At 32.2% G+C, this 16,819-nt stretch overlaps 1 long non-coding RNA gene across 1 annotated transcript; it reads right to left on the bottom strand.

Moving 5' to 3' along the window:
• Positions 1–354: 354 nt before the first annotated feature.
• Positions 355–15,997, bottom strand: LOC106725756. Its single transcript, XR_001361695.1, has 3 exons — positions 15,987–15,997; positions 15,908–15,910; positions 355–566 (listed from the first exon to the last, which is right to left on the bottom strand). It is a non-coding gene; the product is annotated as an uncharacterized LOC106725756 (long non-coding RNA).
• Between the last annotated feature and the right edge of the window lie 822 nt (positions 15,998–16,819).

Raw genomic sequence — 16,819 nt, 5'->3', positions numbered from 1 at the left:
GCCATAATACCATTTAGATTGACAGAGCTATGTGAAGGATTTTATTAAAACACTTATCTCTGTCCTTTTTAAAAGTTGATATGGGATTTTTGGACTGGAACACGCAGTATTCCCCTGGGCAGGATGGTTTCCCCGGCTTTGTCAGTCGGAGTCGAGGAATGAAACCAGGGACGGAAGATGGTATAGCAAAGGTGGAAATTTATTGAAGAACAGGTACAGACTCCCACATGGGGAAGGAGGAAGAATCTCACAGCACAGACTCCACATTGGGGCGGGTGTGGGGGGCGCTGCGGGGGGGGGAAGAGTCTCACCGAGTTCCTTTTTGCCCCTTGTTTATAAAGGCTGAAGTTTTTGTGCCTCAATATCCTCTCTGATTGATTGGCCACTGTTCTCCTTTGATTTGGTTACTATAGCAACTTCTGAGCTCAAAGGTCAAACCTCACATGGTATGTGAGGCCCTTCTTCTTTATTTTGTAAATATAGACCTTTTGCTACGCCCAGTTCCCTTATCTCATGGAAATGTAACTGCTGCCTCTCCCAACTACCCTGTCTTATGGAAAGGTAACCTTTTGCAGCTTTTCAGCCTGTGCTTTTTCCATGGACCCCCCTTAATTTTAAAAATGCCTTAAACCTGACTATTTTACCCTTAAAAATTTCAATTTCAAAATACAAGTTTTGAACATGAATTTATGTAAGTGAACTGCTATACATTTGAAATTCACAATAGGATAGTATTATATCTTATATTTTTTACCAGTAAAGAATTTGAAAAATGAGACACTCCTCTAGAAGTTATTGGACAGAGACTGACAACAGAATAATTGAATGTGAAGGAATAATTAAGTAAAAAAAAAAGAGTGAGGTGGGATTGCTTTTGTGATCCATTTCATAAATGTAAAGCTAATAGGTTGAATTAAAGGAATAGTTCTGCAAAATATCTTCTATTTAAGTTCAAATACTAGTGGAGGAGAGACCAAAGTCAAATCTAAGTATATAATTTAATGCAAGTAGATGAGTCCATTCAAAGACATTTGAAAATATAATTAGTAATTTAGAAAGTGCCTTTTTCCATGGAATCATTACTATACAAAGTAATTGAATTGCCTTTGATTTAAAAGAGAAAAAAAAAAGAGGTAGCCATTAAGTTTTATTGCTATATCCCAAACAGTTTTTTCTGTAGTACTCCTAAAGCTTCATATACGCATATCATATTACTGTATGTCATTGGTAATTTTTTTTTCTCATCATGGTACTCAGTGAATGACTATTAGGAGCATTAAATGTATAGGAAAATATTTTTCCTGATAGAGATAAAAATAAATGTAGTCTTTTTTCAGAAATATTAAAATAGCAACACATTTATATGTAAATTATAATTGGTGTGAAAATAACTTTTTCTTTTTTCTATGAATCTTAACTACATTCCTGATCAATTTCATATTAGACAAATTTTAAATTCTCCACATTCTTTGAGTAAAGTGCACATAGACAGAACTCTGGTTCAAATCCTTTCTCATATCTGCTGTTAATATTTATTTAAAAGGAATCTCTTCTGTTTTCTCTTGAAAGAAAATAAAATTATTTTGTATGTTCTATCTACAGTTGTTATTTTATCCCTTGATCACATCAGACATCTAACATGTACAAACACTTTAAAATTATTGTCATAAATTCTCTTTTCCATTTCCTTTAATAATTTAATGTTATTTTTGGTCATTTTAATGAGAACTTGGAATGGAGAACAAACATAAATAAATTCATTTTGCCAGAGGACAAATTGTGAAATTAAACTTTCTGAGTTCAAACCCTCTCAGCTACCCACTGGCAGGGTATTATCAGGCAAGTCACTTAACTTCTCCATACCTCAGTTTCTTCATAGATTGAGTGTAGATAATGATGGTATCTACTTCATAGGGAATTTATGAGAATGGGATGAGTTGATATTGATACATCACCTATATGAGCACTTGTCATATGATCAGTGAAACCAAAGTTTTTTTATAAATCAAAGGTAAAAATCTTTATTTAAACGACATCACAAATATTTTCTAATATTAAAAAAACCTCATTTTAGTACATTAGATTATAATCTTTATAACTCTATATAGAAAGACTAAGCACACTTAATTTTTCTCCAGTAATAAATCATAATTTATTACAAAATTCAGTAGAATCATGTGCAATTCGTGATATATACAGGGTGTCATAAAAAATTATACACACTTTTTTCTGATAGCTTAATTGATGTTTCTTTTCAGATTTAACCCATTAGAATTAATAATTATTCAATGTATGTATATATTTTTGAGACATCTTGCATATTCTATAGATAATATACAGAAAAATCAGGCTGTAACTTTCTCGACCAATATTCACTAATATTAACTTAAACACATAACTTCTCACACACAATTGTGACATATGGTCATATGCATTTTTAATAATTATTTACCAGATCACAATCTTGCTTTAAAAGAACACATCACATTTTGTAATGTTGGAAAGTGCTTGAAATATGACAGTTAAACATGTCAAGAGCTTTTGCACACTTATTGAGAACAACTGTAAATTTTTTATTACAAAATGTCATACCCTGTTAAAACATTAATAGATCATGAGCTTTACAGTAAAGCTCTTCAGTTTCATTCAGCATTCCAATTTTTCTATCATGTTTTTTCTCACATGAGTTATTATTTTAATTCTGTGAGATTCAGAAAAAAAATGATCTCTGTATTAAAGAGACTACCTCATATAACTTGGTTATTTTGAGATTGTTAGCTACAATTGCTAGGTAGGAGAGGAGGAATTGTTGAGCCTTTTAGAAAACTCAATGAGCAGGCTTGCTTGTTCTGCCCAATCATTGTGAAGTTCCCAACATCGTAGGCCAATTTAATGTTCTACAGAATGTAGAGAAAGTCCAGATCCATTTCAATCATATCACAGGAGAGAAGAGTTATCCATATTCATAGAGCAAAACTGTCAGGGAATATTATTGTATGTTCCATATAAATGTGAACTATTTGGGGTCAGCTTTCTTATCAGTATAGAAATTAACACATTGACTAAATCAATGATCATACACCTATTCCTGAGTCCTTATGATACTTCCTAGTAACAGCACCAGCCATCACAGCTGTGATCAGAGCTTCTGCATTGATGAATTAGCAGTAGTTTATAGACATTCTCTAGGTTCCTTCCAGTTGTTGCATGTGTCAGACCAGTGAAGCAGAGTTATGATAGGCAATACCACCTTTATAAACTGTAGATTTTAAGGGTAGTGCTTATTGCTGCATTTCCCCACTTGGAGATAAAATATTGTGTGTTTTTCTCTCTTGGCCAGAAAGGGGGAAGTTTCAAAGACTTTACATGGCCTTCTGCATTATGGCACTCCTTACCCGAGGACAAGCAGCTTGATGAGGAGGTTCTTCTAACTTCCAAGTATGTCAAAATAATATCTTTTCTAAACTAATCATTATATAGAATTTCAGGAATAAATTCTAGGGTTTTTTTTTGGTAAAATAATACCATTATTGAGATAAGTTTATTTTTTTTTCTTATTAAATGCACATTTAATGACATGCTTTTCCAGTGGCCCAAAAGGAAAACTAAACACCAATGTTTGTAAAAAAAGGAAAATCCTGATTGAAACTCTTAGTGCTGTCTGAATTCCTGAAGCAGGTAAGCTATATAATATTTTATAAGAAAACTAGAGGCCTGTTGCATGAAGAGATTTGTGCAATAGGCCTTCCTTTCCCCTGGCTGCTGGCACCGGTTTGCCTCCAGCACCCGGGGCCCAGGCCTTTGCTCTGGCTGAGTTCTGGCCGGAGCCGGCCCTGGAAACATCAGGTTTCACTGCTCCGCCGGCCCCGGGCTGTCAGGCTTCGCTCCACCGCATGGAGCCTACGTATTCAAATTAACCGCTATCTTTGTTCGTGGTTAATTTGCATATTGCGCTGATTTGCCAATAGGAGGCGTAGCTAAGGTATGGCCAATTACCATGTTTGTCTATTATTAGATAGGATAGTATTTTAAGTATGTATCATACCTAAATCCAAGTAGAAATCCTGATGAAGTAATCATATCTCTAATTGCTTTGCATATAAATGATATTTGTAGAGTTTTTAAAATTGTATTCATCTTGTGGGCATTTAATATATATTTATAGACTTTGTTAATGTGTTTACTACAGTGTTCCTAAAAAGTGAAAAATCAACCTGAGGTTCTGTTATGAAATATACCAAGCCAATCAAATGCCATAATTAGTTCTATTTCTTCTTTTATTTCCATTAAAATGTACAGGAATATTCTGTCACAAAAACATGCCAGAAAGATGATGGACTCCCTAGTGATTTTATCTTCCAATAAATATAACAGAGTCCCTAATATTGGGAAGTCTAACCAGTTAGTAACCTATATGTAACCATTCAGCTGAGAGCTGTGAGCACAAATATAGGTAGTTGGTTTTAAAAGTGCTAATGTTTGGACCTCTTTCTAAAGTTCTTAAATATATTTATTGCGTATAACAAAATTGTTTCACAATATTCTCCACAATTAAACTTATTATATTCCAACTACATTTTAAAAAGCACATATGACAAATACTTTCTTTTGCTTTTTAACTATAGCTTCAGGACTAGATTAATCTGACATTCAATACCAGAATAACTCATTCCATTTATGTGACCTTGGATATAATTAGCATTTTTCGTATCACTGGTCACCCACAGCGTTAGGATAATTGCATCACCTTTCATGGCTCTTGTGTGAATGAGATATATGCAAAGCCTCTTCATTATAGGCACTAAAATAAGTATTATTTTGCTTTTGATTCAAGTGTTTGCTTTTTTCTATATTATTAAAATAAAATAAGTTTTTTGTATAACTAATTATATGGAAGCATAGCCCAAGAAATGATGGATTTGTGTTTCAAAATGTTAAAAAAATATCAGTATTTAAATTGTAACCATTTAAAAATTGTATTAGTGTAAATTTGTCTTATTAGGAGAGGTGTTATTTTCTGAATCCATATCATACTTAAGAAAACACAAAATGAGGAACTTAAAAGACTGATGACAGTCCAATTATATTTAGTTCTTTGGGATCATTTAAAATGCACAGAGTGCAGGAACGACAATAACAATTCCTGAAATTAAGTGGGTTGCCGAACTTAATAAGTACCTGCATACATTTTGCTGAATTTGAGGTTCTAGAACATATGACAGAAACTTAACTATATAGGGGCAGCTAAAAATTCCTTATTTAGAATCAACAGCTTTTCTAAATGATGAAGAAGAAAGAATGTCATTTAACTTTCTCTGAATTTCTAAATTTTCCCCAATATGCTGTGCATATTTATTTATGTTGCAAGTCCACAGAACTGCAAGCACACAGCCCTACACAACAGAAATTATAATTTCTATCAGAGCTTTGTGAAAACAGAGCAGAACCCATTATCTAAATGTTTTTGGGATTAATATTTTCATGAGCAGACTCAGTCAATCAAACAAATAAGCATCTTTATTTTGCAGTCATTAAATGGTGTATAAACAGGGTGGGGCAAAGTAGGTTTACAGTTGTGACTACACAAAACAGTTTATTCTTGTAGTATTATTTACTAATTATTGTATTGTTTTCCTTATGAACAATTGTGAACCTACTTTTGCCTCATCTTGTATAGAGATAAATAAAGTATGTAGACTGGTACATAGATAGATATTTCCTTCCTGAAAAAAATTCATGCAAATGCAAATCATAATATACAATCATAATACATAATATACATTGGTCTATTGTATTCTTTCATATGAAATATATTTTGGAGCTTAGTGCTATTTTTAAAGTGCAGCAAGGAAAAACACATGGCCCAGATGTACTTCTCCCAAAGTAACTTTATATGAAAATCTCTTCAGTGTACTCAGGCTTACCACTACGTGCCTGAATCTACAATAATTTCTATCCGATGGTGCTCTTTGGTGTCTGGTTTCTTCTTAGATTTCAAAATTTAGTAATTCCCTGCCAATTTCTTTGTCCATCTCTATCCCAGCATTGCTATCTGTTTATGCTGCTCAGTGTTGACTCTATTTACCTGTCTCTTGTGTATTTGCTCAGTTTCTCCATCAGGAAGAAATATTCGGGGATGATATTAACAGAAGAGATCAAGTGGTTTTGTCTCTCTTTAGGCACAGCATTTCCCCTACTTCACCAAGAATCACTCTTCAAAATGGGATTCAGAATTTGAAAGAAAACATGCCTGTGAAATACAAAACACAGGTGTTAGGCAATCTTTATTCATTGCTTTCTTTTATAGTATGGTTTGATGGGAAGTCTAAGATAGTGGCCTATTAGTTAATGACCTAAGGGGAACATATGCAGCCTCAATAAAGCATAGATGAAGACTAGTCAAGTTCATAATTTTTTGACCATTCACCCAGAAATATGTGTGGCCATATGTATGTATGACCATGAGGAAATATGAAAAAATTTAATAGAAATGCTTCTGGAAGTAATTTTATGTCATACAGGGTGATGCAAAAGTTTATGGAAAAACAAATCAAAGGATATTAAATAAATTACTGGTAAACAGAGATAAAAGAATATAGAGGCAAGAAGGAAGAATAGAGAGAGCAATAAAGGTAGAAGCATAGTTATAGAAGTGGGTTTCAAATAGTTTCTAACCAAGTGGCAATCCTTTTTGTGGTTGAATAAAGAGATCAATGAATATTGTCTATTTCCACCTATCAGAAATATCTTAATGAGAAATTAGTAGTTATTTAAACTTGGCAAAATATTGAATATTGATTGTTTTGTTTTTAAATGTATTATCTTATCAAACACCTTTTTAAAATATTGTTGGGTTGAAGCTCTTATTCCATTAGAAGAGATTCCTTTAGATAAACTAAAGCATGTATAATTTGCACCAAAATTATTTTGAGAAGTTCATTGGGAATTTACTTCAGTCAAAATCATACACTTTATGAGCTCATTATTCAGATTTTTCCAGTTTTCATGGTGCTGTTATTCTTCCTTGGTCTGCTCTTTGGAATAGAAAGTGAGTTACCTAAACTTAGTCTTTGTAGGCTAAGGCAGTCTTAGAAATGCTTACTGGGAAAATATTGACTTTGTTTACAATAATATTTGTTTTACGTACTGTTAGTTCTAATTATCTGGTGGAAACATTGAGAGGGTTTAGAGCAGAGAGCCTAGTGTGGACCTCACAAATTAGTGTTTAATCAAAGAAATACTCTTTTACTTCCATTCTGTTGGGGAGAAACCTTGGAAAAGTCTCCAACAAAAGAAATTAATCAAAGTCATCACATAAAGAAATCAATATCAGAGGAAAATGGTAAGCAGCTGCATTCCATTTTCCACTAAGTGGTAGAAAAGATTAATTTATAGCACAAAGAATTTGAGGTCATCATAAGGAAGCAATTGTTTGTTGGTATTATAGCTATATCAAGAAATATGGTATAGACATACATTTTGTTTTAAAAAATAAAGTTCAGTTCAACTTCAAAAGGAAAGGAAAAGATTAAATAATTGCTTCATTCTTTTTATGTGTAATTCAGCATTCATATAATTCTACATTTATGTTTGCAATTAAATATTGCCTATGGAGTAGACTTTTAAATCAAACTGTTCTCTTTTCTTGTCATTATGAATTATCTTTATTTTTGTTAAATAATTAAACTGTTTCAAATCCAATAAGCATAAACCTTCTCTTATTTTGTTGTCTTAAAACAGTGTTGTGCAGTGTCTACTCATTGTCAGTAAAGGAAACATGAATTCTAATAACATTTTTGCCACTGTACATTTGTGTGTTTTTTTGTCAACATGTATAAGATGAAATCAAACTATATAATTATTTCCTATTTTTGCACTAGAATTCTAATCTATGCAAATTAATCTTTCCACATACCAATAAAGTTTTCAGGAAACTTACATTTCAAAATATTTAAGAGTATGAATACATATATTCATTTAATCCTGATGAAAACCCCATAAGGCATAGGCATTATTATCTCATTTTGCAGTTGATAAAAAAATCTCAGGAGAGTTAAAAGAACTTTCTCTCAATCAAGCAAGTAGTAAGAAAAGAAATCAGGATGTAAACTCAAGAAACTCAAAACACAAATTCATATTTCAGTTTATAAAACAAAACTCAATACCTTTCTCTTTTTCAAAAGTCTGTGATTTTATTTTACTGCAACACCTTTGTCTTTAATTTTATCTATTATTTATTATATAAGCATGTCCCTTCTATATATATAAAAGCCAAGTGACCAGAATGACCAGAATGAATGGAATGACCTGTCCCTATGATGTGCACTGGGGCCTGTCAACTGGCTCGATGGGGGCAGGGCCAGCTGGCCAACCTCCCGCAGCCCCTTCCCCCAGCTGGCCTTGTCCCCGATTGCCCCCCCACCCCAATCGATGGGCCCCAATCGTAATGGGCCAGCCAGATCCCACCCATGCACGAATTCATGCACCAGGCCTCTAGTATTAGTAATAATAACAATACAAAATTTCTAATTATCTTATAATTTTCCCATCACACTCATTATTAATGTCTGTGTTATTATTCGGGGTATATTTTAAAAGCTCCAACAAACTTTTGGTATGGCCTTTGGTTTCTGATATTTAATTTCCAATTCTGGATTTCCTGTCTATAAAAGTTCTTCTGCATGTGTAGAACATACTACTAGCATTTCAGTACACACAATTCTCTCAAGCTTTGCATAAATCCTCACAGAAAAATAGTGTTAACTTTCCTGTCCTTTAAGGTCAGCAAGCTCAACTTCTTAATAGCTGCTTAGCCAATGTACTTGAATCAATTTTTTAAAAAGTCACTATTTTATTGAAAAGATCAGGAATTTTCATTCATATCAGTGCATTGTACAAATTATACAAGTCATGAAAGTAAGTGAGGAATTGCTCATGTAATTATGGCAAAATCTTACCTTCTAAGTAGCTTAATGCCTAATAAGCAATAAAACATTACTGTATGACATATCCTCTCAATCACAGGTATTCTGCATCCTTGTTGTCCTACCTCTTGCTTACAAATAAGTAAAGTTCATTGCTTAGATGCCAGACAACCAATGTTTGAAGTTTATTTGTAAATGGAAATTCTAAATATTTATAAAAATTCAAGAGAGGAAAAAATATATAAAATCTTTGAGACCCAAGTGAGATCATTCATACGTGTATGTATTTTAATTATACTGTATAGAGTATGTCAACTTCTAATTGATTGATTAAATAACAAGAAAATATAATAGCTAAATATTTAAAATTTTATACATTTAAATAAAACAAGTATGAATGTCCAAATAATATTTTTACTCACAGAATCAGCATGATTTTTTCTAAACTAAATAATAAAAATAATTGAGCTTTTAAAAAATATTTTGTCCCCAAAATTAATCCTTTTTTTGTTTGTTTTTTTGTTTTGTTTTGTGTGTGTGTGTGTGTGTGTGTACGGAAGGTACAAATTATATTTGTAAAATCATATAACTTTTTTGTATCACATTTATTGATTTAAGAATATTGTACCAGCCTTGCATCCCCAGAACAAATGCCACTTGATCATGGTATATGATCTTTTTAATATATTGTTGGATCTGATTTGCTAAAACTTTTTTGAGAATTTTAACATCTATGTTCATCATGAATGAAATCAAATAACTTTAAAAATACTTTATTTGTACTATATACAGATTAGTGTAGTAAAACATATCATTATGACTAAGATAATTAGATGAATATTAACATAACATCCATGTTACATGATATATTTTAACCTCCCTGCCTTCCTGCTGGTCGCCATTTTTTCTTCCCCTCTAGCATATGTATTTTAAAAGGGCAAAAATACAAATAAATTAAAAATGAATACATTCAGATATATTCAAGTATTCTATATTTTCACAAAAATATTTAACTTGATGGCTAGTTCCCCTTATTTATAAATTTATAAATCTATAATAAAAAATCCATAAAACAACAATTTGATTTAATAGACTATTTTTTAAAATTTTATTACCCATAGCTGACCATGATATTGAATGATTTAATAGTGTATTATGCATCTGGTACATGTAAAATAATATTATGGCTGGGAAAGCAATTAGATTTAACCACAAATTATTTTCCGTATGATAAAGCATGCCTAGATTAGCACTCATAATTAAACCAAGTAAATATGTATGATGTATGCTTTGATGCAGTTGCTTGAAGCTCAAAAAATCAATATTTTTAATCCGGCTTAGTAGTATTTTAAGCAGTCCACCTCAAATGTTGAATAATATATAACATTGTGGTTTTCCCATATACCACATTTTCCTTTTTGGAACACCAACGATATTGCTAAGTATTTTAAAATCATATGTAAAATGTAAAGCCACAAAATATGGCAATTTCTAATTAAATATAAGAAACCACCATTGATATTTCAGAAGAAGTCATGCTATGAATTTCAAACTAGGTCATATTTCGAAATACTGTCATCTCATTGTGAGTTTTTAAAACAACGAGTACATAGCATTTTATTATAAAATGTATTTTGGATACTTTATGACCACATATTCCTTAGGAATTATACAAACCATGTATATATTTAAGTATTATGAAAAACAATCTTTAAAATTGAGAATTTTATTTGGGTTGCATCATATCACTTTGTAAGGTTGTATTTTCTTGACAACTAAAGATAGTTCTTTTTTTTTTCTTCTTTTTGGCAACACATTTTATTTTATGTAGGTGTTAGTCAGGCTTTGTTCTGCTTCATTTCAAAAACATTTAAAACCCAAAACTAGTCAACTTTGACTAAGGCATAAAATATACTGGTATTTTTTTTTAATCTGTGATTTGCTAAGGATAATTTCAAAGATCCTATAGTTTGAAGACACTAAAATTCTCTTTCAGAAGGATGTGTAAGCTAAAATTAATAAAATTCGAAAACTCAACTTGGGGAAATAAAGCACATATTTAAAGAAAACAAAAGAATGTATGTGTTAGGTAGTTGTTTCAGAGTTCATTGCACAGCAAATTGGGCTCCTTTATTTTTGCAGTATTTCCATCAGAGAGTATCTCTGTGAGATTTTACATTGTTGGCCTTAATAAGCAATATTCACTTTCCCTTCATCAACAGAATATCTTACAAGCTCATAAAATATACATTTTAAAAAAGAGAATAGATTGCATTATCTCCTTGTGGTTTCCTTTTCAAATTGCCAATAACTAGAGGTTCAGAAAATATAGGGATGACATCAGTCTGCTCTATTTTAGACACTCAGATATTTTGAAAAATGAGGAAATGTCAATAGATCAAATTTAAAAGGTCAAAAGAAAAGAGAAGCCAACAACACTAACCAAATATATTATAATTCATTTTTGTAATGTATATTGAAATGTTCTTATTACATGGAATATTATTTAAAAAATTTCTTGGCTGGCATGGCTCAGTGGTTGAGCATTGACCTATGAACCAGGAGGTTGTTATTTGATTCCTGGTCAGGGCACATGCCTGGGTTGCCAGCTTGATCTCCAGTGGGGAGCTTGCAGGAGGCAGCCTATCAATGATTCTCTCTAATCATTGATGTTTCTATCTTTCTCTTTCTCTCCCTTCCTCTCTGAAATCAATAAAAACATATATTAAAAAAATTCCTATGCCAATGAAGTTTTCACTATTTGCTTCCCAGTAAATTCCCATATTTTGCATGATGAAGGAAAAATTGTACCTATACTAAAAGATGCTGAAGATATTTAGCACTTGAATCTTCTGAAAAGTGAATGAACAATGGAGCTCTAAGCATGCTACAATAGGAGTGAAGTGGCATTGGGAGTGGGCTGCACATTAGCACTTATGAGCCACTGTGGTAACATTTCCTGTGCTGGAAGAGGTCATTTACTAAATAGACTGTGAACTGAAAGAGCAAATACACATCCCAAATGTAAGCTGCTATTCCCTTCTCACAATTAGGACCAAGCACAGTTTGCACACATTTCAGCTTCTTGTAATTTACTTTTAATGTTGCATTTTTTTGTCTTTAAGAACATTTATCTTCATCGCCTTCATGTAACATTTTTATTTCAGTAGGTAGGTAAGGAAAAAAATATTACATTTTGAGCTTAATCAAGAATGATTGTGTGTTTTCAGATAGTATAGATTTAAAGTAACATTCTAACAATTAATAGTGTATGAAATGCTATAAATGAGAAAAGTTTTGTAGAAGACTAATTTACAAATTTCAGAGAAAGTTCTCTTTGAATAATGAATAATAATGAATAAGTTCTCTTTGAAAATATATTTAATGATATTTTCAGTTTTTCATCTCCACTATATAAAAGAGAAAATTGAATCTCAACACTCTCCAGTAATCTCGAGACATAATATTTTATCATCATTTACTAAAAAGGAAGATAGCTCCTGGTTTAAGACTAATTTTTCACAGACTAAATCAAAAGAAGGTATGTTTTTAGACCAACAGACAAATATATTTATATTTATATGCTTACCTCTGTGATAATCAGAGAAGGTAGAAATAACCTTGAGTGCATTTCTTGGCAACTGATTGTCTAAAAATGTATAAACACATTTTTGTGCAATAGTCCCATTACTTTGAATGTTTGAATGCCTTAATATTTCATTTCCATGTGAACAAATTTTGAGCACATCAAAATGCTAATCAATTGTCAGAATAATACAGTATTCTCATGCAGAATTCTCTTCTGTGGGAGCAGCCAATAGGATCACCTTACATAAACCAGAACACTTTTGTCCTAATGGGCAGAGCATGCCTATCATTTTCCTCATGTTTTCTTCATGATCATATGACCATTAGTAACATTTATGGATAGTGCATTTGGTCAATGAGATTTACATTTGTATGTTTGTGTATTTAAATGATATAGCTATAGTTATCTTTTTCCCCAAAATGGGCTTTATTAGCCCATTTTTGGGAAAAATTATAAGGCTGACTGATGATTTCAATGGTCTTATAATGTCTCCCTCCTATACATGTTTAATTAACTAGATGCTAAAAACATGGGCAGTAGGGGGCTCTGAATTGATTGATTTTATAATTGCAATATTTCTCTGAGTGACAAGCACAGAAGTTCTCGTCAGTATTTAAAATGTGAAGACGTTTCATAGCCATGCTATATAACTGTTGCTGCTTTCCATAATTGTATTTTCCTTTTAATAATTAGGTGTTGTGCTTATTGTTTTGATTTATTAAATATGCTTAATGGAGAAAAAATAAGAAAAACTAAAATAAAAAAATAAGATTCGTAATTCCTCTTACTATTTTGTAGATATAATTTTTGATATTCTTTGTATTTGCATTTTTCTTAATTTAAATTAATTTGTAATATGCAAATTTTACCCATGAGAATTTGTGAAGTCATTACATTTTTATAGATAACATGTATTATAATATTAATTATAGTATTTCATTGCATATATAATTAATTAACAACTCTGCTACTATTGACCATGTAAGACATTTATAATTTTCTTTTTGTAAATTACCCTGTGATGATCATGTTGGTATAAATACTTGCTTTTTTAGAAACAATGCATTACTAAGATAAAACTGCGGGCTCAAGTTTGTTGGAGTTTTAATGGTCTGGTATAAATAATCATACTATTTGTACCAAGTCCATTCCTTATTGACAGTCCCTCTATAACTTCATGGAAAGGCTTGCTTGCCAATGTACATTATTATAACAAATAAAATTATTATAACAAATAAAATTATTAGAACAAATAAAATTTGTTATAATAGTTGCAAAATTGACAGAAATTAAACTTTGACTCCCAATGAGATTGACAATTTTGCATATTGTTTATTAAACACTTTACCTAATTGTGAAATATGTCTTTATATAAATTGCTGCTCATTTATTATCTTATAATTTCAATTTATATGACTTTCTAATGACACATTTTTATTTATCCATTTGTAAAAATACTTTTGTATTTTCTGTTTAACCTAATATTTTATGTTTTCAATGTGCATTTGCTTTCATTTTTAATTTTTTAGAATTTTCTTCCTAACATAATAAATTTCTCTAAATTTTCTCCTTTTATGCTCTTATTTATTTACTCATCTACTAATTCAACAAATACTATTTAAGCATTAATTATGTCATACAATGTGCTAGACACTGGAAAGAGCACCTACTTTTAAGGCTTTTATGACCTATTAACAAAGAAAGAGGAAAGTACAGAATCACAGTGGAAAGTATTATAGCAGTAGTAGTGAAATAGTGAAAAAGTATAATGGCATGTAAGAACAGGGTGGGAATAAAACACACAGGACATCTAGCTGAACCTAGAGAAAGAAAGCATTTCTTATAAGAAAATGATCTTTGAAAATCCTGAATTTAAGAAAGATGTTACTAGATATATAGTTACAGACAAAGTCACACAATCTGTCAAATCTGATATTGTGGTTCCTGTGGGAGAGAAAAGTCTACACTGTGAAAAGGAAGCTGTATGCATGAGGAAGGTCAAATTCCGAAGGGCAGAGCGTGCCATGCAATGGAGCTCCTACTTATCTTAAAGACAATGGGAACAACACTCAGGTTTCCATGTGGAAGTGGCATCAGGGAGCAATGACTAATGGCAGGATGACCAGTTTAAAGGGCATCAGAACTCAGGCACTAGCATGATAAATGTTTTATTACACAAATTAATCCACTGGAGTCTCAGCTTCTTCATCTAAAATAAGAATAATAACACCTACCATAAAAGTTTCTTATTATGATTACATGAGATTTTTAAAAAATATATTTTTATTGATTTCAGAGAGGAAGGGAGAGGGAGAGATAGAAACATCAATGATGAGAGAGAATCATTGATCAAATGCCTCCTGCAGGCCCCCTACTGGGGACCGAGCCTGCAACCCAGGCATGTGCCCTTGACCAGAATGAAACCCGGGACGCTTCAGTCCACAGGCTCTGTCCACTGAGCCAAACCAGCTAGGGCACATGAGATATTTTTTTTTAAGAATTCAAATTAGTAAGATACAGTTGGCACTGAACAAGTAGAAGAATTAATATTAAGAGATTGAATATAAATTTGTGAATATTTTAACTTTTTACCCTATAAATATTGTTTGGATAATTTTTTGATGTCCTAACTATAATTCATAATCTGACATCTGAAAATCCCAGTCTAGGTGCCTCATAAAATCAACTTAGACCACTTTAAATCACTACATAATTCTATCCATCATTTTTCCTCTCTTGCTATAACCCAGCTCAGTGAATTTGTACTGGTCCATCACAGAAGAATCAGAGGAGCATCCTGAAATCTTTCCTTTGGCATTCCTTCAATTTCACATTCTCACATGCAAATCAACATCATTTTGTCTATTGTAATTATTATTTTTTAATTGATTTTTGGAGGTATAGGAAGGGTGAGAGAGAGAAAAACATAATGAAAGAGAAACATCAACTGACTGCCTCTTGCATCCTCCCTGCCAGGGATCTAGCCTGAAACCACGGGGCATGAGCTTTGACACAGAATCAAACCTGTGCCCCTTAGTGCATGGGTAAATCCTCAACTACTGAGCCACACCAGCCAGGCTGCCTATTGTAATTCTTAACTGATTTTTAAATGTTTTTATTTTCTGTTCATTGGTAAATTGTATTTTTCCCATCCAAATGCTGTAATTTATCTAAGATTTGGAAAGGAAAAACTTTAATAAAATTATGTTAAAGTGTCACCATTTTATTTTTTAAATATCTATTTTTATTGATTTCACAGAGAAAGGGAGTGGGGGAGAGAGATAGAAACATCAATGATGAGAGAGGATCACTGATCTGCTGCCTCCTCCACACCCCACATTGAGGATTGAGCCCACACATGGGCATGTGCCCTGACCAGGAATCTGACTGTGACTTCCTGGTTCATAGATCACTCTCAACCTCTGGGCCACCGGTCGGGCTTAGTGTGACCATTCTAAAATCATCAATGGTACTGCTGGATCCCTTATTTATTTGAAGTTCCATGTTTACTCTCTATAGGAATCTTTTGTTTTATTGCTTTAATTTTTGCTTCTCTGGCTGTTCTTATCTCACTCAGGATTGCTGTTTCATGAATACTGAATCATTTACTCCATCTCTGCTTTATTTTTGCTAAGTATATTAAATTTTTTTCTGGTAGTCCTCAAATTTCTAAAAGAATGTTAACACGTACTTGTTTGTCAACTAAACCCAGTTTGTCACTCACTGTCAATTGCATTGTACACAATAGGTTTTTCACCAGAAACTGGTCATTTCTGATCCAAGATCATGGAAAATGTATTACAAATCTTGCAATTAAGATTATTTGTTTCCTTAAGTTTCCTTCTGTTTCATGAGGGAATGTGTTGGTTTGCTTTCTTAACATAGTGCACTTCCTTTGAACTTTTTTTTTTCACATCTCTACTGATGTTTTTATATTTTCTGATCTTTAAAGAAAGCGGTCTGCATTTTTACATTATTAGGACTGTAATTGAATTATACCTGAATTTATTCAAATTACTGATTCTCTAAAACAAAGGTGGTAACCACTGTTTACCTACTTCTAGTTTGTTCAGTCCAGGTTTTCTTGCTCATGGGACATAGGGCATGAGAAACTAGGTCTGCAAAAGCAATTTATGTCACTGGCTTCCTAGGTGATTTTAAAAGACATTTTATGTAGTTAAGAGCCATTCTCAAATAATTCTTGGGAATGACTTGTTCCCCCAGGTTGTCCCATGTGCCACCGTTGACAACAGTTTTTGGACCCACAGGCCAAAAGAACAATTTCTGGTGGAAGGTAGAAAAGAAA

This window comes from Myotis brandtii, unplaced genomic scaffold (assembly GCF_000412655.1).
Source record: "Myotis brandtii unplaced genomic scaffold, ASM41265v1 scaffold186, whole genome shotgun sequence".
NCBI lineage: Eukaryota > Metazoa > Chordata > Mammalia > Chiroptera > Vespertilionidae > Myotis > Myotis brandtii.
The sequence above is the reverse complement of the archived record's forward strand: the minus strand, read 5'-3'. Positions and strand labels throughout refer to the sequence as shown.